Source organism: Trichoplusia ni, chromosome 26 (genome assembly GCF_003590095.1).
Source record: "Trichoplusia ni isolate ovarian cell line Hi5 chromosome 26, tn1, whole genome shotgun sequence".
NCBI lineage: Eukaryota > Metazoa > Arthropoda > Insecta > Lepidoptera > Noctuidae > Trichoplusia > Trichoplusia ni.
Genome location: NC_039503.1, coordinates 539910 through 566603, shown reverse-complemented (window position 1 = coordinate 566603; position 26694 = coordinate 539910). Strand labels below are relative to the sequence as shown.

The 26694-nt window shown below is 35.8% G+C and overlaps 1 protein-coding gene across 1 annotated transcript in view; it reads right to left on the bottom strand.

The window, feature by feature from the left end:
• Positions 1-26426, bottom strand: part of LOC113505698 (neural/ectodermal development factor IMP-L2-like) — a 72677-nt gene extending 46251 nt beyond the window's left edge. Inside the window, exon 1 of the mRNA XM_026888506.1 lies at positions 26183-26426. The gene's annotated coding sequence lies outside the window, so the exon portion shown is untranslated. The remainder of the gene's footprint in view (positions 1-26182) is intronic.
• Positions 26427-26694: the final 268 nt, after the last annotated feature.

Below are 26694 nucleotides of genomic sequence, written 5' to 3'. Positions count from 1 at the left end.
GTCGATCAACTTGTATATCTTATCCAAATTCTATTTGGCAAACAAATCGTGAACTATAATTATTTATTTAATCATTTACCGTAAAGTTAATGCTGATGTAATCCACATATGTTTCAGTTCAAATAACTGTAATGGAATAAGACTGTTTCCTAAATTCCCTTAAGCAGGGGTTGTCAATCTGCTTCGGTCAACGGTTCGCTTACGGGTTGCATGATGGCTTACCCTAGCCGTTCTATAAAAGCACTTAACAAAAAGGTATTAACGATAATGGTAGTAACATGAATAATAATTAAGCGCAAAAATTAAATCAACGATCGATCGATTATTATAATTTCTGTTTGGTTAATAAGCTATTTAAGTATAGTTTAAAAAGATAGCAGGACTTAGATGGTTGCGAAGGTCAAGATATAGACGATGGTATTAAAAACGTGTGACGACGAACAAAACGAAAGAAAAAATGATAAATTACCGTGTAAATTTTGGATTTCTTAAAATGACTAAAAATTTTTTTTATATACTTTCTACAGGCACACCAGGATGTAGCGACACACCGGACACACCATTTGGGAGCCCCTGCCCCAAAGGAGAGCTATGTATCATGTAGATTAGAAACGGACGCATTCGACCGATGTAGGTCAGTTTTTTGCATCACATGTACTTTACTTTACATTTACGTCAACGATAGAGTACGATTGTTTAGTTTTTGTACGAAAACTTTGGACTTGGGTAAATTATGTAGGCGTTTTGTAAGGGGAAGGGAGAAGGGATATAGGCTAGGTTACTAAGTGAAAAATGTGCTGTTTTAGTTGTGGTGGTAGGAGCTGACGAAGGATAGAATTAACTTCCCCTTAGATAAGTATTTAACAAACAGAGTGAAAATGAACTACTCTAAAAATATATATAGGGTGCTTTCATATCGTTATTATTGTCATTTAAATAGAAATCTCTTTTATCAACAGAATTGAAGCCATAAAAATTGAATAAGAGAAAATTGAAAGTAACAATTAGTAAGAAATATAATATTTTTAGGTATTCTAACGAAAGATCAAGTCTAAACTATAGGTAGGCAAATAATTAAACTAGTATATTGAATGCCATCAATATAAATAATCCCTCATCGGTAATACAAATAGCATTCATGAAACCGTTAGCAAGTGCTCGACTAATGTGATATACATACATACATATATTGTAGGAAAGGTTATACATTATTGGGAAAGTCTACTTAGACTCGGACAGTTGGACATCAAATGTAAAAATATTTTTGGGAACGTACAGTTAAACGGGGTAGATAGAAACACAGTTTGGACGTTCTCCTGAAAAAATGAAAAAAAAAATTGTTTTTAAAGCATTTTTATGTAATCGCATGCGAGCTCCCCAAAAAATACTTTTTCTATTCACCCCTTTGGGGTAGTAAAATCCTCCAAATTCATGAAGAATTGTTATCATGTAGCTTTTAAGAAAAGTCTTGGCTAAGCTATAACTGCATAAGTTGATCGACCACAGGTTAAGTGACGCTTGACGCGGGTGACCATCTTTGTCATAAGAAGTTCCTCCGTGTCCTGGCAGTTCTTTATACATCTTTGATAGTCGTTACGGATAGTCAGACGCTAGAAAGTCTGACAACCAGTCTAAACAAGGGGTATCGTGTTGCCCAGGTAGCTGGGTTGAGGAGGTCAGATAGGCAGTCGCTCCTTGTGAAACACTGGTACTTAGCTGAATCCAGTTAACTAGTAGCGGACCGAAACAAAGTTGTTAAAACGCTATAGCGACGATGCCATACAGCGTGTTAGCAGTAGATCAAACGTGGGAGTCAATAAAAGGTGACAAAAAACTTTTTGAATGGACATTCATAGTTATCACAATTTGCATATTTGTATGGCGGTCATACACACATACGCAAAAGATTATCAGACGTCATAATTCGGTTAAACAATGCTTGTATTTACGCACGTGTTTTACCATCGTCATTTGAATTTGCAATTATATTTTTTACTACGTAAATATGATTTTTTTTGGCTACAAAAATGTGTCTACGTCGATATTTAAACACATTTTTATATGAAACATTTTTTCTTCAAATCTAACTTAAAAGCCTCCCCAAAATTCTTCCACGCTTATATGAGCCTGGGTTTTCACGACTTACTACTTTACCATATAAAGAAAACTGCTCTAGTAATCATGTCTTCTAAAGATTCATTTCCAAAAGCAAGACATCCTAAATCTGTTACAAAGATTCCTTTTTCATCCAAATCGGTTCAGCTGTTTGGGCAAAGGAGGTAACATACCCACACACAACTATCACATAACTTGAATATTCAAAGAAATATGATACTCCAATTTAAAATACCTAAAGGCAACGAACGACATCGAAGTACTGATCAGTTACCATCCGTTATGACGTCACTCCTCACATTAATTGTCAGATCATTATACGTAGTTCGTGCATCAATTGTGTGGAATTGGTCGCCACGTGTATGTGCCTGGCCTTAGAACATGCTGTTACTCATATATCATCGTATGATGATTATTTTGTACATATTCATCAAGTTTAAGTGGTGATCTGCTAGGAGAATAGGTCGTGGGTATACATCTTGTTGCCGAAATTTGCGATGTAGTTCCAGCTAGTTCTATGTTCAGGTGTCAGAAATGCCTGAAAATTTCAAAAACATCTTCTGGTTTAGAAGATTTCGTTTGTGACCGATGATGATGACGTAGAAGTTGCAATTATTTTGAAAATGATGAATTATTCTTCAGTCCGTATCTTTGGTTAAAAACCATGTATTCTGTATTTTTAGCTAATAACTAAGACAGGACTTGCACACTGGCGCGTGTAGCTTTAAGTCGCGGGTTCGAATCCTGTCTGAGGTTGAAATTTTTTCATTGCATTATTTCTTCGTCTTCTATATTTTTAAAATGAGCTAAGCTCAAATAGTCTCTCATCTCTAAAATGGTTACTTGAATAAAACGTACATTTTTTACGACTGAAAAAATTTGCTCATAGCATTCAATTTATTCAGGAATAAATTGATGTGGATTACTGTTACGTACCCATGTGGCAAGCAGCGTGATGCATGGACCTCCACGTGATGTATTTCGTAACTTACTTCAGGGTTTTACAAAAATGGAATAGATTCATGTACCTATATTGAAATATGTGATGTATCCATGAACTTTGCTGAAATGAATCCGGACACGTGCAACTTGAACTCGCGATTCTGTGGAGTTCCGTACAAATAGGCTAAAGATAAATTAAAAGTAAGGAGACCAATTTTGTGTCCTATACCTGTCCTCAAAATAATTTTCACGCCCCAAAAAAATTGTCGTGAATAAAAATTGTATTTTAGACAGAAAAAGAACATTTCGTGAGAAAAATTGGTGATTAATGAGATAGAGCCTAGTGATGGCAGGACAAACAGAATGATAACCAGACGTAAAAAGAACAAACGGGGGAGCGTCAGTATAGTGCTCCGTTTTTGCCCTTTGGGAAAGGAAGCTTGAAAACTGCAGTAGAATTATAAGCACGAAGGAAATTAGAGAGCGATGCATTTAGAGCAAAAAATATAGGTCATATACTTTAAAATTAGAACATTAATTGCTAGCTTAGACTTTTAAAAAGTTACAATACTACTTTTAAACATATCCACGCGGGCCATAGGTGAAAGCTTCCATCAAAAATTTATTGTAAAAAAGCAAAACTGCAATCACCAAAAATCTGGTTTAAGTGTAGAAGGAACTATAACATCGAAAACTGTAGCAATAATTCTGTTCCCATTGAAATAATCAAAAAAATCAAGCTAAAAATAAGCTATTTTTCCTATTTATTTCTTTAAACGAATTCTTCAAGTGGCTTCCCTATCCCTCTTTCACATGGGAACTAGCCAACATAAATCATACAATCATACATGTTGTATGGTACCCATTCACATACGTATGACAATGTATGGAATATGTCACGCGTTGCACGCAAGGTTGTGAGTTCAAAACCGATGAGGCGTCACGTGTTTTAAATTCAACCGTTTCTCGGTAGCGGCTAGAAATTGGCACAGATGAATGAACGGAGATTCGTTTCATCAACTAACTATTAGGGACCCGTTTATTGAGAAGTTTCAATATTTTTAGCTGTTTCAAATAGGATTATTATTTGTGGAGAACGACAAAAATAATACTCAAGTTCTAGCTAAAAAACAAATTTAAGATGCAAGAATAATTTATCTGGATCTGGAAATCATCACATTTTGAACTACATTTTTTTTTCAGTAAATATTTAGTTCAGAACTTGTTCAAATACTGTTTTCGTTATGAGACCGTTGAAGTACAAAGTCCATTCACTATCTAATGTCATGCTTACTCCTTTTCATCTGTTTTCGCTTTGTCATACTACCAGTAAAATAAGGATACGATGGGCACACGATATAAAATATAATAATATTTGTTTAGTCCTAGCTACCGCATTAGGTTAAGTAACCTGTAATGGTAGATTAGTGTGATTATTAAATAAATAAATAAATAAATAAATAAATAAATAAATAAATAAAAATATACCGGAAATGGCATAAGCAAAGGGAAGAGTATTGATAGCAGTGGGTCATTTAAGATTTTGGTCACCCATCAAATTTATGGCCATAACAGCCGTTGTTTAACCTCACTCTTTATTTTCATTGGTTTTAACAGCAGCAACAAGAATACACCATCTGTGAAAGTTTCACGAATTAGAAAAAGTTTGTGATAGTCTTAGTAATGGGATCCTGCTTTTACCATAAGGGATTGTAAACCCTAACAAAATCAAAACCTCAAATACTTCTGTCTACCCAAATCACATGCAATATCATTGAAAGTTTCGTCAGACGGTCGTCACACAGACCGCAGGCAAGCAATGAAGGCCCTTGTAATGTCATGAGTCAATTGTACTCGCATTTTAGACGGCTTGGCGACTGCGATCGATCTGAGTGGCGAGTGCAATCAACATGCGGACTTTGGAGCTCGTTTAGGCTGGCTGCAACACTGCGATTTGATTAAACTCTTTGGAGAAAAACTTCTTGCGCGACCTCAGAAAAGGTTAAGCGATTAAATGGAGTAAGAAAGCACAGTTTCGTTAAACTTTACTAATAAAAAAAAACGGCATCTCAGTTTCTTTTTCTTATAAAAATAAAGTAGCAGCAGTAATAGTGTAATTTGGAACGAGGAATCCTAAAATATTAGACAAAAAATGGAAAAATGTTAGTGAGCAAGTGAGTAGACCCAGTTCTCTTTTCTGGCCCCAAATATACATGTGACCATGGACCAGGCCATGGGGAAGAGTAAAAAAAAAATCTTCCTGAACATCAAAGGCCAAAAGGGGCGGTGCTTGTGGACACAACCATGCACTGAGTTGTAATTTTATTTTCTATATTAATAAAAATATCGATACCTCTTCATCACGATTAAAACAAATTTACCTAGTGAATTACGTAACAGTAAAATCAGTCTGGCCTTCAAAACTACGGCGCAGAAGATTAAAGCCTTTTAAGATTTACATATCGGCACAGTCATTGTTACAACTGAACATATATTTATCCACAAATTGAGATAACCATTGATAACATTCCTGATAAGGAAATGCTAATATTAATGTGAGTAAATTGCTTCAGTACATGCCAGCGGTTTAAAAGAACGAAAACTAAGATATGTTGAAGATATCTTTGGCATTTTAGTGGTTAGTGGTCCTGACTGCTATACCACAGGTCGCGGGTTTGATTCCTGTCTAGGTCAAACCAATGACACCCAGCCATAGAACAAATGGTAATGGAACCCAAGATGTCTGGTGAAGCAGTAAAGGCTACTAACCACTATACCAACAGGTCAACAGGAAAGTAGATAATTCTTTTTGCTGATAATTCTAAAATTATTATCGACACATTATATTAATCTTAGTGAATATAAGCAGATGAGCTATTATGAGCTTTATTTTATTTCATGCTAATTATAACATTTGTTTTGGGCCAAATAATGTATGTACAATTGTACATAATATGACAACACTTTATATTTTTCTAAAACTTGTTTATTGTGTCTGTATGTCAAAGTCTTTCGCGTGCCCAAAGATTAGATGAAACATTAGAGGAAGGAGCATATAAATAGTTAGTACATTTTATTTTTAATAGGAAAAACGATTACCAACAATGATTTACGTTTGGCCCATTTAGAATAATTTGAAAGAGCATTTTTTTTATGCTTAAAAAAAATAGAATATTTCATTCATAGACAGCGAATAGTATAAAAATCATAGCGCATCCTACAGCGATCCACTCTTATATGCTAAAATGCATATTAAAAATAGATCAATAGGTAGTTTTATAAGCTTCAGACGATTCACAATCAAAAACAGAAGATGTAAAATCCACACAAAAAATATACTGAAACCAAATTTAAGCAAGCCAAGATTATTTGTTTGGCTTTTCCGATAAACTGTTATTCATTCGTAAATAATTATGAATACACCTCACAAAAGTGCAAAAGTGATCATATCAATACAAACCAAGAAAGAAAAATACAAGAAATTACCATTTTATAACAGCCGATCATTTGTAACCGGCCTGTGCAGCCTGCCTAGCAACTGGGTGGACGCTATGCAATCTGCACGCGAATCAGCTGAGAGGACTCATATACTGAGTACCATAATATATGTAGGTAGAACAAAATCTATTTGTAGCTATAGTAGGCATAAGAAACCTTAATGAAGATGTGATATACTTGTGTTAGGTTTGATTGTTTGAAAGTGGGATAAATATTAAATGTGTCAGTGTAAGTTGACAGTCGGATGGGTCAATAATCATCATCGGCAGCCTTTTCCCACTTATTTTGCGACGGCTTCCAGTCTAAACGGATTCAGCTAACTACCAGTGTTTTACAAGGAGCGTCTGCCTATCTGACCTCCTTAAACCAGTTACCTGGGCAACTCGTTATGAAAAACATGGTCACCCATCTTCGGGCCATTTTTTTTTTTCAGCCGTTACTTTCCCACTGCAGGGCAAAGGCCTCCCTTAGATTCTTCCACTCTGTCCGGTCTATTGCTTTTGCCATCCACTGTTTGTGGTACGCATCCAGTTCGTCGCGCCATCTCATTCGAGGCCGTCCACGTACTATGGTGGTCTTAAATAGGGATGTAGAACTTATATCTTATCAAGTTTTAGAAGTATTTGCAATGTAAGTACCATATATCGAGTAGAGTTAAATGCTTATCTATACTAATATATAAAGCTGAAGAGTTTGTTTGTTTGTTTGTTTGTTTGAACGCGCTAATCTCGGGAACCACTGGTTCGATTTGAAAAATTCTTTTTGTGTTGAATAGACCATTTATCGAGGAAGGCTATAGGCTATATAACATCACGCTGCGACTAATAGGAGCGAAGATACAATGGAAAATGGGGAAAATTCTAACCACGTGGACGAAGTCGCGGGCAACAGCTAGTTGTTTATATGATGTTTCTGTTCTATACTTAAGTAGAAACACATTTGAATTCATGGCCAATATAATAATTAACCCAATAGCTTAGTTTTTAAATCAACTTTTGTGCTGACTTATGTCGTAGGTTCAAGTATTGCCTGAGGTTTATTTTTTCCATTATTTTATGTGTTTCTAATTGCAAAACGCAATCCCTCACAACCAAATAGCTGTTAACCATTTCCTGGGCCTTTCGTTAAGTGGTAAACGTCGATAAACTTTAGCTATTGATATTCTATCGTCAATTTATACATGTTCTCATTCAATTATCAACAATTCAATTTATATACGTCACCGGTGACGTTTGTTGCGGCCTCGACATACATACTGACAGACGTGCGTCAAAATTGACTGTAGCTCATGTTTTGTGATGCCGTTGTGATGTTTAAGTGGGTAGGCAGAAGCTTATTTATTTATTTATTTATTTAATAGTTCATGTACACAGATACACACACAGAGTACACAAAAGAAGAAAGATAGAACACATAGTACATAGGCATAGCTTATGTTAGTGGTATCGAATTAAATAAAGTCAAAATTAAATTAAGTTATAATGGTATGTACATTATGAATGTATTTTGAACATCACAAAATTAAAAGCGTTCAGTATCGGCCACTCTTCAACAACGTAGTAGGTATACGTAGCATGATGGCAGCAGGGGGCACATAATTCGGTAGGCAGGCATAATAAAAAAAATATCAATCTTTTTTTTCACGATGGTCTCACAAACATTCAAGTCACATGTACAAAGGTAGACTTATGACAAGCATTCATGGATCACAGAAATGAACCAGAATACAGAAGTTGACCTTTCTAGGGTTACGTATCAAAATGAAAAAGAAACCCTGTTAGTGTGGTTCCGCTATCTATCCGTCTGTCCGTCTTCACCAGGCTCATGAACCGAAATGGCTGGTCAATAGAAATTTTCAAAGACGATAAATGCACATAGATGCTTTACAAAACGAAGGTGAAGCTTGCGTTGGTGCAGTCAATAATTTCCTTGTACCCTTAGTGTCCAAGACTGGTACGGGATTGACTGGTTTTCATTAATTAATATGAAAATTACGTCGTGGCAACCGGCTGTCATTGTATGAACTTGTTATGCGGAAAAATGAGAATCATTTGCTAAGGAAGGTGTTGAGTATGGGTGTGTATGGATACAGGGGAAGAGAACGACCAATCAAACGATGGATGAATTGTGTAAAAGACGATATAGCTGCAAATAATGTTTCTTGTGCGATGACGTCAGGGAAAAATAGGGATAAGAGCAGGGGAATGATGATGACGTATGAAGGATTGCAACGCATTGCCATACACCGACACAAAAACGCGGATGACGTAGCACGGCGGTACAGGTTTAGTCAGTAAAAGTCTGACACTACCCATTTCCTCCCCCGAGGGGGTGGGTGTCCATGAGGATTCCCCCGCCTTACAAAAAAAAAAGAAAAAAAAAGGGAATGATGATGAAACGTGACCGTACATGTTCTTAATATCTGTCATAATCGCGACACCAATGTTTAATTCTTTTTGTGTGATAAACGGCAATCGAATGACTGTCACATGGCGATAAGATCCATAGTAATGTACGTATGAATACTATCTTACCAAATGTGGGTGTGTTACAGATAGCATGCTGAATTTCTTTCCTGTACCACGTTCTTTAAGGAATATTCATCGTTGTTGAGAAGCGTTAGACTGATAGAACTGCAGCCTTGTACCAAGATCTCTTGGTACAGAGGTAAATAAAGACTTAACAATTGGGTTTTATTGATATAAAACTTTCATGTGCAATTGTAATACATTAGGCCGACTTAATGACGCAAGGAATTATCTAACAGTCAACCTTTGGGTCAAATTATCCTAGTAGAGACTTTTCCAAACAGATCAACAAATTTCGTCTACGCTGTTTTAGGGTTTCGCGTGGATACCTCAACTTCTCGATCCACCCAAATTAAAACCGTTCTTGTTTTAATTATCTACATTTTCTACCACAGATATTTAATTAATTGATAATAATTTTCTAAGGATATACGCAGCGAATGTTTATACCTTTACAATGCTAATAAACTGATAGCGTAAAGATTAAATATGATAATTATAAAACATTAATAATCTATTGTGACGATCACGATTAGTACACGCTACAGGTGCCAGATGTAGTATGATTCAATAGACACTAAGTAATTATTAATTAGGTAAATGTTTGCATGTCTCTAATCTTTTAATTGGAAGATCAGATGAAGATAAATACAACAAAACATATAAACGAATACAAATAAAAACTACTCAGACAAACTTGATGAAAGTTTTATGGGAGCAAATTTTAATGACAGCTGTTTCATGTTGTATGATTGGGATGAGTTTGAAAAAGTCTGACAACCAGTCTAACCAAGGGGTATCGTGTTGCCCAGGTAACTGGGTTGAGGAGGTCAGATAGGCAGTCGCTCCTTGTAAAACATTGGTGCTTGGTTGAAACCGGTTAGACTGGAAGCCGACCCTAACATAGTTGGGAAAAGGCTAGGCCAATGATGATGTTTCATGTTGTATGGAAAAAGCATTAATATAATCGGTTTATCCAGTCCAAAGTTCAGAGGTAATGTAAGACATAAAAGGAAAAAATACTTACAGATGAATTGATAGTCTCCACTTTTTTGAAGACGTTTAAAACACATTATTGTCGTCTGATTGAGAATGAGATTGTAGAGAAAAAGTGAATGAATACCATTTTATTCAATACTTTTACGAGATGGATTCATAGTTATTTGATAACGGTTTATTTTGGCGGCAGCGAGGGGTCGTGATTAAGGACTTCGGTTGGGATTGAACTAGACCCTGAATTTTGGGAAATACCTATAGTTATAGATATAGGTGTGCCCAAGAGCTTCACAGTAGAAAACTTTATATATTACTTTACAAAACCAGTAAAAGGGATGATGACAATGTTTTTTTCAGCGTGAATTTGCCCAAATTACAGTGTACAGAATATACACAAACAAAAATTTGCAGTCACTACGTCACAAGCCCCTCTCCTAAACCTCAAAGGAGTTTATCTTTTTAATTTTTATAGTTCAGATAAAGGCAAAATGTGTCAGTATTTTTAAGTATGTATCGTCATATAGATGACTAGCTGTTGCCCGCGACTTCGTCCCCGTGGGTAGAAGATATAAGTTATGATTTATACCTGCCCTGTTTTTTTTCACATTTTCCATTGTATCTTCGCTAGTTTATAGCCTTCCTCGATGAATGGTCTATTCAAAACAAAAATATTTTTTCAATTTGGATCAGTAGTTCTTGAGATTAGCGCGTTCAAACAAACTCTTCAGCTTTATATATTAGTATAGATTCAACCACATTTTTAATGTCGATCTTACGTAGACTTTATTTGCAGAAAAACCCAAAACTCCTATCAAGGCGATATAAATATGGGTATTTAATAGTGGATTAACTAATAATTCATGTCCATCATGTAAACAAGCTAAGCGACCAATATCTAATGCTGTGCAAAGGTTAAGCTTTGTTAAGTTTGAATCGTGATAGATAGACAAAGATATGACTTGAAATAGAACATTTATTTTCATTTCCACTTCAGGGTTTTACCACTTCATAAAATAACATCAGCAATTACCAACAAAAAAGTAATATAGAAATATAATATAGTGTTAAACAACACAAATCTGCTGTGACTTGTTTTATTCTTGTCTCGATTATAAGTTTATGTCTAGAATTTAAGTAATAAACAGTCATTTTATAGTAAGTAGAATATGAGCTCCCACATTTTTGCAACGCCTGAAAAAGGCCGTTAAGCTGAACTTCAATTACATATTATATTTAACAACTGCTGTGAACCTTAACATGCAAATAAACATTTTGAATTTTGATTTTTTGAATTTTCCTATCCAAAAAGTATAGAGAAAGAGAGTAAATATAAAGAAGGAAAACTCCTTCCATACTTTTTGGATTCCCACCGGTTAAGGGTTCTTTAGGTATGGCAGGACCCGAATCCACGGTGTATGAAGGATTGCAACGCATTGCCATACACCGACACAAAAGCGCGGATGACGTAGCACAGCGGTTCAGGTTTAGTCAGGAAGAGTCTGACACTACCTATCTCCGCACCAGAGGGAGTGGGTATCCATGAGGATTCCCCCGCCTTAACAAATAAAAAGGGATCCGAATCCTCATGGACTTCCACTTCCTGGGGAAACTAGCTGGTAGTGTCAGACTCTTACTGAATGAACCTAAACCGCTATGAAACGTATTTAGCGTTTGTCCGATACGTGGCCATGGCACATTGGAGCTTGTAGATAAGTAACAGTTGCCCTAATAAGAACGTCTAGCTGCTTTCTATTGCCTTCAGACTTGTCTTCAATCAATAGGGGTCAAAATGAAGCAAAATATTGATACAAAATTGAAGTTGTTGGCGACAAAACTAGATACTAACATTTTAGAACCTATTGTCGAATGCATAAACTTGGACTTTTTTCTCAAAATTCCAGACAAAAGACTTGAGATTGAACTTGGCTTGAAACCTACACTTGTAATACACCCGCCTACCGAGATATCGTCGTAAGATAACAAAGTGATAACGGGGAGATATTAATCCTTCCGTGTCTGGGTCTGAGTACAAAACTAGATAAACTGTGTCATCATGATTCTCCTCAGGGATTATGGATGTCTAGAAAACGTAAAAAAACATATATATAGAGATAAGTAAGACGATTTTTAACTTATTACTTATGATGACATTTCTAAATTAAGTGGCGTCTAGATTTGGAAGTCAATGATTGTAAACGTAAAGATAGTGTGCTTCTAGGGAGTTTGTTGCGCCGGTTCTACTCTCTCAGTAAAAGCACTTAGCAAGCCGTGAAGGGTGGGCAAAACTGGGTGCTGTCCAATATAATTTGACCTTCAAAGTGGTACTTGGTAACCTAATTTGAATGAATTTCTTTTGATTGGATTTGTTAACGGCGTTCTTTACAAATATAGAACTTTGAAAAATACCAGCCTATAAGCCAGCTCTACAAAAAACACCATGTTTCATTGATTTGAAAGAGAAAAGAACATCACATAAGCACACTTTTAGATTTTGTGTTTCAAATCTTGGTTTTCTAACATATTTCCTTCTACGTTCAAAATTCTATTCCGGAAAATACGTTTCGTATTTCTTATGAGTATCCTACATTGTATATTTCTTTACACGTGTATGTCCTAGAATGATCCGACCCCTACTTCCTAGGAATCTAGGCAAAATCTAGGTCACACGATAAAGGATTTGGATTGGTTGATTCCGCATAGAGACAGACCGTGAATGATCGAATTATATCGCAATGCCGTATGCCGTGGTTAACGCAACCATTAGTGTCGGTGATAACCGATGGCAACCGGTTGCTATCACGACAGGTCATGTCACCGGGTTGCTGGTGATTCGTGTGGGGTAGGTTGGCGAACCAGTGTGATGCGATAATATAAATTATGTCAAAGATTAGTAAGTAGTATGAATGTAAAGTGGCAAATTGCGTAGAGATTTTCAAAATTGAAAACTTAGTTTTTTTGTTTAGCATTTAGAGGCGAGGAGATAATACATTTAAAATCTGTCAATAGTTTGAGAACTATGATGCCACAGACAAACACACAGACAGGATGATTCTGGCTAAAGTTGCAACGACCTCTTTTTTTATAATAGGTATGTATTGCGATTTTGAAAACTGTTACTTTACAGTAAGTTGTATTTTACTTTTACAGATGATAACGGGTACGGGAACATAATATAAGGATAAAAACTATGCTATGTGTTGATTCTGGTTATAAACTATTTGTACACCAAGTTTCGTCTAAATCTGTTCAATAGTTTTTGCGTGAAAAAGGAACAAACATCCATACATACAAACTTTTGCGTTTATGATATTGGTAGTATAAATATTGTCACAAGCTGTATAGTGGAGACCTAACAGGCATAGCACAGTGACACAGTATAGTCATCTGTCTCTTTACTACAACGCTTCCTACATACACGTCATTAGCAGAAGTACGATGACAGCGTGGCGAGTTAACAAATATAAATTGACTTTGGATTGATTTTAGAACGACCGCAAAATGAATCAACTTAATAATAAAAAAAACATCTTTGGTGATCAAACACACCCTGGTGGCGTGGTCCATAATTGTGGAAGCATGACAGCACACTACATAGTGTAGAGTGGCATCTCTCTTTCACAAAAGAAATATTAAGTCTTACTAACCCCTTCGGACTATAACGCTGGCCGATCGGCAGTCTCTTTGAGATTTTCCTACATTCTAACCAAGAAGTGACATTCCAAGCATTTTTTCCGTGGCATATACAATGTAGTTAAATAAGGAAATAGCTCAAGACAGGTATAACAGTACAATACAACTCACAATTATTATAATAGCGACTGTTTACCGGTGTGCAGACATTGATATTTCTTCCCCATCCGGTGACCAACTGTGGGGCCATAAAGTCTACGATTATGACGGGAAATAATGTTGCAATATAGACTGTGATATTAAAATGGTAAGAATGATATAGTAGTTTAGTAAAACTACTATATAATGGCCGAGTGGTTGAGGTCACCATGCCTAAAGCACAGAGCGCGACGAGTCGCGAGTTCGATCCCGTGTTGTCTTTAAGCATGTGACTTAAATGTCCCTGCGACACAAGGTTTAAAATAATTCACGCTGAAGTCGGTTAAAAAAGTCACAATTAAAGTTTTTCTTACCAAGTCATATAGGTGGTCTTTGCAAAGTAGTGGTTAATTTTAAGTTAGAAACCATCACCTTCCTCATTATCTGCCTTAAATATAACCCACTGCTGAATGGAAAGAAGCCTATCTGCCTCTTTTTGCTAAACCATTTTCGTCTATCATGTGCAATTTGTATTCATCCTATCCCTGCTATTTTTTTTTAATTAAGTCTTTCCCTTTCATTCTCAGTATACCGGACATTCACCGTTCAAGCCTAGGCTAGAAATTAATAAATTCTAATTTTAAAACTAATTTTTAATAAATACTTTTCTGTTGCCAATGAATAGGTTAAATAAAAGCAATGATATGACCCGCGTATTTAGTGGCCCGACACAAAGGTATCCGTATGACATTACCGCGAATTAAATTGTGTAATAAAATGAATATGTGTCAAGCGTGGTGTGATGTTATCACGTGATTGTGTTTTTGTATTGGTATGCAATTTACAGTTTTATATAAATGAAATTGAAGTAAATACAATTTGAAGTAGTATTTTAAACATTATTTCTTGTTAAGACAAGCAAAAATAAGTCTCTCTTGTATAACTTTCTTCTTTAATATAGAGCATATACGCTGCTGGGCAGCAAGCCGACCCCAACATAGTTGGGAAATGGCTAGGCTGATGATGAGGCTGCTGGGGAGTTTTTTTGCGCCGTTTCTTCTCTCACAGCAAAAGCATTTACTAAGCGGTGAAGGGTGGGCGAAACTGACTGAACTGACCTACAAAAAGTGCTTCTTAGTATATTTTAACTTTTGATTTTGAATAATAGTTTACTCACGCGTATTTATAGCCCGACTAATTTTCAACCTAATCAAAGTCCTTAAACATGAGCTGACGCGGCGACATGGTCGAGAGTCGAACGAGCCTCATGAGCAGACATAAAAAAAAGTTACATGTTTTAAAATAAGATGAACCATTATTAAAAAAGAAATAACATTCTAGATGGCCTTTGTAGCAGTAATATTTGTCAAAGTCTACGTGTGTCCTATCACAATATTTTCTATGTTCTCCAAAAAAATGCTCAATAAATCTATACATATAAGTATTAGCAGTGTAATAACCACACTATTCCCACGGCCATCCCGGTCTACAAAACGTACCATTGTACCATTTCCGTGTGACGCATCAATCCGTGATCGGAATTTATAAAACGTAGTGACACCAACTATTTGGTTAACTGTTACACTGCGTCATAGATATACATTATGGGGAGTTCAGACTGTGATATATTTATAAGATTATGGCAAAAATGATACAGCTATTACGTATATACGGTGATTTATTAGTCGTCTTACAAAAGTAGCCCAGTTCATGTACGTATCCGACGTAAAATACCCCTAGGCGCGATTATTATTTTTTTATCATCAACTGAGATAATAAGAACGAAGAAAAATTAACCATTGTTACAAGGCTCGGACCGCGCTCGCAACAGAGCTGTGTTTCTAAAAAACTACGAATTGCATCATAATATTGATTAAAAATTGCATTTTAAATTTATTCAAATCTCATAAATACCTATTTTTTTATCATGAACGAGTTCCAGTCATTGGATGCATGAACCGGGCTGCTTTTGTAAGACGACTAAAAAATGACGGTGTATACTAGACCATATTAATACATATGACATTATGCTATCATTAGGAGTGAAGCATTAATATTTTGCTTCAATAGGTGGTTGTAGGCTTCCAAAGAGCCCAGTTCTACTGCATCAGACTTTCAAAACACCCCTTGCTCAACTCAACCTTCTCCGAGACTGTTTACTCTGAGAGGTTCCTGTTGGACTATTGCTTTGTTATAGTCACCATAACGTTATTTATCGTCGTGTCGTCTGAACCCAGCCTTATTCATTTCTGATGCGTACATCTACTAATTTGTTTATATGGAAAACTAGATTTGAAAATAGGTGCGTGTGTCATAAACTATCTTTTTCTTAAGTGGGTGTTTTTATGAAGTCATTTCATGCAAAAGCAATTTCGTTCGTATTACAGATGGGTCCGGGATACAGGGCTTAAAATGATTGATGTTTTTCTATCGGTTTTAAAAAGGAGGTTTTCAATTCGTCTGTATTTGTAGGGCAGTAAAATACCAATATGGTTAAGTTTCGTGCGCCGTGGCAAGGGTTCGATAAACGCGTAGGACAAGTTTTTATGTGATCCATAAATGTTTGTCCTGAGTCTGGGTGATTCGTGCAAGTCTGTATTTCAACACCTTTAATCCTTGATTCAAGTCGTCTTTTTAGAAACAAAACCAAGAATTATTCTAAGACGCTCATGACAAACGGTAACAGGATACCTGGATTTAAACCTCTTCGGCTCAATCAAAATTCATAGGCTGGAAATATAGTTATATTGATACAACTAAAAGAAAATTAAATAGTTAATCATCTATAACACACCATTCGAAAACGATATTCTTTTATTAAAAAAAACATCGGAATTTTTTAAACGTTCAAAAAAAGAACCACCGTTAGCGTAGCTTAGAACGATTACTCTTAATCGTGAACAACAATTATATCGATATAATATCGATATACCGAGAATCGTAATCGGTGTTAAATCGATTTATGTAAAACTGGAATGCGGCTAAAGGCCTGATTTGGTGTGAAAGTTGAAATTATTTGGTTTGTTTTATCTCGATACGGTTATTTATCGAGTTTTGTTCTGCTCATGTAATCGGTGCTTAGCAACAGAAGTTTTGTGTAAATCTTGTTTTTTTACTGAATTATGGTGTCTTTAAAAAGTCCTCCAATAAAATTTATTATGAAGCTAGTTAAAACATTCATGGTATGTATGTATGTATGGATGTTTGTTCCTCTTGCATTGTTAAATGCATTGAAGATAGATAGTGCTACAGGATGGGATACTATTTCAGGAAAACTTATTAAAATGAGCAAACAGACTCTAATTCCCCACATCACAAAACTTTACGAGAAGTGCTTCGAGCAGGGTATCTTCCCCGACGTTTTTAAAAAATCACTTATAACACCGGTTCATAAGGGTGGAAATCAAGAAGACATGAAAAACTATAGACCTATATCGATTTTACCAACACTCTCAAAAATGCTAGAAAAAATACTAAATAGGCGGTTAGTACAATTCTTAGAACGTAATCAAACTCTATCCGAATCACAATTTGGCTTTAGAACAGGGAAAAGCACTGAAGACGCAGTGAATCATCTGGTTGACTACATAACAGAGAAAGTTGATGCAAAAGAAAAATGCTTAGGTGTTTTTCTTGATCTAGCAAAAGCCTTCGATACAGTCTGTGTTGCTACACTTATAGAAAAATTAGAACACGTGGGGATACGGGATAAGGCTCTCAGCATATTTACAAACTTTTTATCTAACAGAAGGCAACGGGTAAGGATTGACGGTATAATTAGTCAAGAAAGTGGAGTATCTTTCGGTGTACCACAAGGGAGCGCATTATCACCGACTCTCTTCTTGATTTATGTTAATGATCTGTGCAGTAAAAAGCTTTACAAAGGTAGAATTTTCAGTTATGCAGACGACACTGCACTCGTATTTCACGGAAAGACATGGGACGAAGTAAAACATACGACTGAAATGGAACTAAATAAAATAGCGCACTGGCTTGAAAATAACCTGCTCACTCTTAACATTGAAAAAACTTCTTATATACAATTTACCTTCTCTAAAACTAAACCTCCAGATATAAACCTCAAAATTCATCCATGTAGCACCGCCTCTCAATGCACATGCCCCTCACTTACTAACAAACCATATTTAAGATACTTAGGTGTGATTGTGGACGAACGATTGACCTGGCGACCACAGATAGATCTTACCACGTCGCGTGTTAGAAAACTTATATGGGCATTTAAGAAACTTCGACATGTAGCTGAGTTTAAGCTTCTTCGCACGATTTATATTTCTCTAGCCCAATCAATTTTAAGTTATTGTATTACGGTGTGGGGAGGCGCTTGTAAATCTATTTTGATACAACTTGAAAGAGCTCAGAGATCACTTCTTAAAGTCATGACATTTAAAAACTACAGATATCCGACAGTCACGCTTTATGAAAACTGTGAAATCCTTACTGTTAGGCAACTATTTCTGCTAAATATCTCACTAAGACAACATAAAATAACACCAGTAAACCAAATACAACAACGGACAATACCAAACGCATGCAAACCTATTAAATGTAACACTGCTTCCGCTAGTAGACAACACTATTGCTTATCAAAATACATATATAATAAAATAAACAAAACCCTGGTAATAAATTCTCTGAAAATGTCAGAAACAAAAAAGAAATTAATGGAATGGCTACAATCACTTGATTACCTGCAAACTGAAAATGTACTACAAAGACTAATTTGATATCACCAAGCACACGCACACGCACACACACACGCGCGCACACACACACACACACACACACACACACACACACACACACACACACATACACGCGCAAAACATGATCTCATTAATATAGTTTAAACAATAATAAGTTTTATATAAATTCAGTTTTAACATTAAGTTAGTATTAAGATATAAATATAATAACCTAAGCGGGCGAAGACACTGGCTCCTGTAACACAGGCTTTAAGCCTAGCACAGGCGTCAGGGTTACATTTATGCTGAACTGTATTTTTATGTCAATAAAAACTTTTAAACTTTTTTTAAACTTTTTTAAACTCTTTCACGCAAATACCACTGAACGGATTTAGACGAAACTTGGTTCAGAGATATTTTATAACCAATAATTACTTATAGGATAGTTGATATCCCGATTTTATATAAGCAATGGATCATTTTCGATTCGTAGCGGGCGGGCCTGCGGGAAACAGCTAGTTCAAAATCAAAATCAAAATCAAAATTCATTTATTCAAATTAGGCTACTAAGTAGCACTTTTTGAAGGTCATTTACATTGGACAGCACCCAGTTTCGCCCACCCATCACCGCTTCCTAAGTGCTTTTGCTGTGAGAGAAGAAACGGCGCAACAAACTCCCCAGCAGCACGCTGTCATTCCGTTTACAAAAAATATTATAATTGTACAGAACAATAACAAAAATAAGTGTGCAGGTGCCATGCCAAACAAACAAAAGTTTGAGGTCGCTGTATATAAACCTATACGAAATTAAACTTTAAGTACTAAGGCCAAGGTCAGCAGACCGACCAGCCACCGCAAGCAGCACCCGTTCACGAGTATGACGCAAGGGTCAGCCATCACCTCCCTCGCCATATTAGAGGGAAGGAGGTGACCCGACCCAAGACGCCACCGCAGGCAGTGACGACTTAGGGAGCATGACGTATCTGCTGCCGGCTAATAAAATAAAATAAGACTGAAAGAAATACCCCAAACGTTGATTTACCTGGCATAGCCCTAAACACGGAGGCGGCATAAATTGCTACGTCATTCAATTTTATAATTAATAAATTATACATGTCAAAATTTATAATAAATAATATATACGTGCATGCGTATAATTATACTAAAAATAAAACAAAATAGGCAACACAATGTTACACACATAGAGTATGTCTATCAAATTACACAAATACACGTCAAACATTAATCCACACTAAACCGTCCTGTGCAAATCACGGCGACCAACTATTTTTATCATTTAAATAATCATTGATTGTATAGTAAGCCTTCTTGCACAGTTTATCTTTAACCGTTGTTTTAAATGAGTTAAAAGGCAATTCCAATAAAGTGAGAGGCAGTTTATTGTAGAGGCGAACACCAAGTCCCACAAATGAATTGTGTACCCTGTGTAAACGGTGCGATGTACCAATTAACTTATGTTTATTCCGTGTATTTATACTATGAATATCACTATTTTTGGAGTATAAGTGAAGGTTCTTTCGTATCAGTAGTATATTATCTAAAATAAATTGGGATGCTACCGTTAAAATGCCTATCTCTTTAAACCGCTCCCTAAGAGAAACTCTAGAGCCTAGTTGGTAAATGGATCTGACAGCTCGCTTTTGTAAGACGAATATCGATTCGATATCTGCTGCCCTACCCCACAAAAGTATGCCATAGGACATAACGCTGTGGAAATAGCTAAAATAAACAAGACGAGCTGTGTCCACGTCAGTAATCTGCCTAACTTTTCTAACCGCATAAGCCGCAGAGCTGAGTTTATTTGCTAGGTATGCAATATGCGCCGTCCATTTTAATTTTGCATCAACTGTAACGCCGAGAAAAACCGTTGACTCTACAGTCTCTAGTACTTCATTATTTATAACAATATTTGGGCATTTATAACAATATTTGGGCATTTTTATTTTTATTTTTTTCATTTATATATACTACTAACAGCTTACACAGAAACTATACTTAATATTAAACATTAATTGGATACATTTAACTCCTCATCGAAACCCTGACCACCATTAAATTAATAAGAAATACATATCTATATCTATACTAATATATAAAGCTGAAGAGTTTGTTTGTTTGAACGCACTAATCTCAGGAACTACTGGTCCAAATTGAAAAAATATTTTTGTCTTGAATAGACCATTCATCGAGGAAGGCTTTAGGATAAAAACCATCACGCTGCGACTAATAGGAGCGAAGATACAATGGAAAATGTGAAAAAACAGGGCAGGTATATATCATATCTTATATCTTCTACCCACGGGGACGAAGTCGCGGGCAACAGCTAGTTTCCTATAAAGCTGATACTCGGTTTTTTCTAGATCAAATTAATACCTACATTTAATTAGAACATATCTTATTCAGCGACTCATTACTAAGTATTCAATGAATGAAGAATCGATTGTGAAAGTCAGCACATAGTTTCAATTTCGTAACACAATATTTAACGTACTACAACTTCGAGTAATAATTTCACGTAGTAAGTTGTATTTTTATGTTTAATCAACAGTTTTATAAATTGAATATAGTAGAGTAATGTAATATTCAAACCTAATAATATTATAAACGCGAAAGTTTGTAAGTATGGATGAAACTGCTGAACGGATTTCTACGAACATTGTTACACAGATAGTTTAGAAACTGGATTAACACAAGATAGTTTTAGTTGTTCAATTATATCTTCCGAAAGACAGAAAGATAAAGATTGATATTTTTAATGTCTAAAAACTTTTTAATTTGTTTTTTAATAGGATCTATATATGAATCAAAGCTAATTTACATCACCAAATCGAAGTGATTTCTTTCAGATACAAAGCCAAGACTTAGAATAACCATAGAGTAACACTGAAGTTCTAGGATCGTACCCGTGACCTTGTACCAACAAAACTGGTCACTGAACCCCTGGGTCTCCCGACTAAAACTAAGTGAAATCAATTTATATCCCACCTTGGAATCACACACAATACAATTTTATGTAACCTAATTTCTCAGTGCTGGGCTCAGGCCTGCCCCAAATCCCCCAAATCCTTCTGTTCTGGGCCGCATGGAACCAGCCTGCTTGGTAAGTGTTAATAGTAACCAGCCTGTTTTGTCCAGTTCTAAGATTTTGTACATCAATGATTGGACGATCACTATTATCAATTGTACTGTTAGATGTAGATTGAGCTGTTAAAATGCTTAGGAGAATACCCGTACTTATTTATATTAATCTTTGTGAGGAAGGTTTAGACTTAAAAGATGCGTGCACGCGTATTTATCAGAACTGCAATAAAAAACGAACTGCGAACTACAACTACAATATCTGGAGTTAAATAAAACCTGGCAGTAAACGAACCGCTGTTGGTCATACGTCTATTTCAATGTAAAGAAGGTTTGAGTATTAATCACCAGGCAAGCTCACTGCAAATTGCCGACTCCAGGTTTCCGCACGAAGTTTCATTGACTGTGTGACAATAGTATCTTTTTCTTCCCTAGCCTACTGTGTTCTTCTGCTGGGCAAAGGCCTGCCCCATATCCTTCCACGAATTTATATTCTGGGCCGCATGGAACCAGCCTGCGTGGTAAGCGTTAATAGTATCTTAGAATAATAAAAAAAAACCTGCAACTTTTTAAACGTCATTTTGGAATTGCATTGGGTTCGGACCTACAAAATCGAGTATGTTAATATGTTCGTAGATTCAAAAATCACCAATAACAGTATGCAATACCTATAATCTTCTATACTAATATATAAAGCTGAAGAGTTTGTTTGTTTGTTTGAACGCGCTAATTTCAGGAACTACTACTGGTCAAAATTAAAAAAATCTTTTTGTATTGAATAGACCATTTATCTATTTATTTATTTAAGGCTTTAGGCTATAAACCAGCACGCTGCGACTAATAGGAGCGAAGATACAATGGAAAATGTGAAAAAATAGGGCAGGTATAAATCATAACTTATATCTTCTACCCATGCCACGGTGACGAAGTCGCGGGCAACAGCTAGTTACTTAAAAAAGGACCGCATAAACCAGGCAAAGCCAGGCCACATCGCTAGTCTAAATTATTATAGCATAAGGTTGACGGGCAACCTTGACGAGATTTAGCAGCGCGGCCGTCGACCCCGGCAACCGAATGCAACTGGCCTTGTTTGGGAATGAATGGTAAATTGCGATTATGAATGGTTGAAAACAACCTGACTATATCTTGTGGCCTATTATGCAATTTTATAGACCATTAGAGGTGTTTTTGAAGAGGTCTATCTAGGAGTAATAAACAAAAGACCAGTTATTTGTTTTTAAAATTCATATGAGCTAATCTCCGAAACTGCTAAACAGATTTCGATAAAACTTTAAAGGTTAAATCAAGTGTAGAAAATGCAGGTCAATTTATTTAGCTGAGCTTTTGTGGTTTTATTGTTGACTTTATTTTTAGTGTATGCAACATTATTTGTAGAATGGAAGTGATAATTGAGTCAGTGTTGCCATTAACGGTATTGAAATGAGATCATGCCAAAGCATGTGCAATAGGATATTTTGTCTTATTTGATCTAGAAGTATCTAAGTATAAAATTTTTCCTCGCGATTTAATAAGTTTAGTGGTGCTCCAAACAGCTGTACCAATTTGAAGCTCTGTGAGAATTACTGTAAACTTAAAAATCTAGACTAAAACCAGGCTATCAAAATCTAAAAACAGTACTAGAATATTTTATTAAGATGTCTTTGTAAAGGCTATATGAAAGCTTTTTCGTAAAAAGAAAGCATTTGTTTAACTGCACTTTTTTATTAAATATGCGCACAGGTCACAATAGTTATAGACGTTCGATTTCAAAATGAGTTTTCAATAAGATTATTCGATTTTCCTACATTTGTAGTAATAAATATTCTAAATGCATTATATTTCGTATTTCCACCATTATAAAGGTCATAAATTAAAATATTACTTACACCATAAAACTATAGCCAAAACTTCAAAGTGACTGTAAAATTATCAATGTGCAAATATTCAACTATTACCATTTACTGTAAGGACCTTTACCATGATATCTTCAACGAAGATGTACGTTAATGTGGAAGTGAGACGCCACTTCACAAATGATATAGCCGTCTCTCTTCCACAATGGGAACAACCCTTGTCAAAGATTCTCATAGTACAGGCTTATGGTGAAATAAGTTAATTCATTTGCCGTTTTTCACACAAAAGCCTTTTCTTGTGTAAATGTTTAAACACGAGGAAAGTCAGGTCAAGCAACTATGTTAGAGGTTCAAATCCTGCGCTGAAATTAGCATCATAATGTAAGTTGAGGTGATGACGTCAATTCGCGATTGTTTCTCTGCTTGAAGAAAAAGACGAGGCTATAATGCAGGGGTCACCTTCCAGAAATAGCACGGTTTTAAGTTAGCATTTTTTGCCTTCAACGACCTCAGAAAAAATATTTAATGGAATTCAAAAATATTTAATGCAAAGAGTTTATATCCGGGAATCATCATCATCATCTACATCGTCTCTTCCACAATAGCAATTTAAATAGTAGAATATACATACATATATACACATAATATAGTAGAAATAACAATGCGCACAAAGATGGACTAACCATCATTCAAATATTGACTTGTTTGTTGAGGACAAAACGTTGTGTGACGTGTTTTTGACGTTTCGATAACAGGGTTGTACGAAAAATTAACTTGGTAGAAACTGTCTTCTTGGATTAGTTCTGATGCCTGGGGGACAAGCGAGATCGTCTTAAACGGTTGCCGCGGTCCCCGTAACGAGAGGAAGAGAAAAAAACATAGATGGGTTTTAGTCAATAAAAGTCTGACATTCCCTTCCGATCAACCCAAAGTTGAAGGAGTCTCTTGATGTTTTCCCATCCGACATAAAAAAGCTAGAAACTGACCAAAGCAGATCTCAAAACTAAGTGGTCGGCTGACACACGTCTTCACTTATTTTATGATTATAGAAATCATTTTATTATTTCTGGTATAAATGCACTTTATTGCTTATTATATTGACCGGATTCTTTTACTGTGCTAAGTGAAAGTCTCTCAAAGTGGAACGAAGAGTTAAGTATTCGCTGAGTCATTTGAGCAACGGATTAAGGCAATCCCATGGTCACATTTCCAAAGTACGCGTCCATCGCTCGCTTTCAATGTAAAAGAAAGGGCACATATTGTTGTACCACGTAATGGTTAATGCGCGAGACCCAAAATTGGTAGGCCGTGTGGAAAATTTTGAGCTGATGGTGAATGGATGTCGGGTTTCGTATTAATTGGAAAGAAAAGTTTTCTGGTAATTTTCCATCTTACTGAAGGTGGAGGTAGGTTATTAAAATTTCTAATAATAATAACTGTGTAGAGGTGTAAGTAATGAATGGAAATTTTCGGATAAATTGGTGTTATTATCAGTAACTTTGCTCCACGACCGAGGTCATCCCGACTTTCGATTAGAGTCAAGCTCTGACCGGTATTTTTCCCGGGGAAAAGCTTATGGAATGAGGGATATGTAAATATGGACTGTAGCCGGTTAAAACCATAAGTACCTAAGATTAATTTATGTCATGTTCCAGCCGAAATACTGACTTTTCTTTTCGTTTCGATAAAGACGAAATTTAGTGGGCAATACAGCTTTCATATAATGCAGAACATTGAAAAGCACAGGATTTATAACCGTGCTGCACGCGGTACTATCAGCTTGAAGATCAAGGTTTCGGTTGATCAAATTTGACGCAAAAGATTTTGGAAATAAAACTTGTCTCGCTAGGATCTTAGGAATATGATGCTCAATTATCGACTTGTCTAGTGATGTCTTTTTGACGTCTTTCTGCGTCGATTTGTAAGAGTCTGAAGTTTCTGGATGGTTAGCGGTGTTTGGGGGAGTATCTCCTCGTTGGTAGTTGATGGCGAAAGGCAGTTGTATATATTAGGGAACATCAGTCCAACCTATGTATATCTCTTTATTTTAACTATTTATTCCAGTACTTTTATATAAATGTAATATGAAGAAATTTATGAATATAAACATCAAACACACAACAAGATTGTATGTAGAATAGAGGTGGACCAGTCTAAGGATACTACGTACAATCACTTTATGTCCTTTCGTCGTGAGTTCTGAACACTAACATTTTGAACTATAATTGCATTGTATAGACGCATGATAATCTACTGTATATCATCGGAAGCTAGCAACTAGCAAAGTTGGGGCTTCTTTCCATGAAGGACTTAAAGGAGGAAATAAAGAAGACTCAATATTAAGTGACGTTTAAGTCACGCTCTTGGAAGATGTTGTGAAAAACTTAGTTCTAAAGAAATCTTTGCACTAAACTATTAAATTAAACGTTACAATAATATTAATATCTACGAATACATAAGTATTACACTTAAGTTAAACTTTACGAACGCTCGGTTCTCCAAATCAGTTTCAAGGCTGAAGTCACAAACGGAATTTAAAAGCAATAAAACATTTAAATAGGTAGTAAAAAACCTCATTAAATAGAGTAAATCTACGGTGGTTGGCTTAAAGTAATTACGATTCGTTACACCTCACTCACACACACAAAAACCTTGACGAAAAACCGTAAAAAATACTCACCAAGCCACGTGAATGATGAAACACTTTATGATATGAAACACAGTACAAATATATATCTAATTATTGATATATCAATACACAAACTACTTTATAGCAAAATATAGGAAATATTGTATTCTGTAACCATTTATCATCTTCAAGAAATAAATTTAAATAAACACAAAACGCCGAATGGTCAAGGCACCGAACGCGACGAATAAAAAAATACAATTAACAAAATCAGCACAGATTAAAAATCGAACGTTCACGCGAAATAGTGATGGCGGAATTTCGTACACTTTTTTATCGATAAATCGAAATACGTCTTTTTTGTGCGCGAGCGAAATACTAAATGGGAAGCTAGTGTTGCGCCGGCGACTTATCAGCGGCTTAGTCTGTAATATCAACATTGTCAGTAAAAGATTGCGCAGTTGTAAAGTTATATCGATTTTCGATGAACACGCATTGCAGGAAATGAGGTGGCAACGTGGGAATCGGCGTACAACAAACTAATCCGAAACGAGAATTTATTG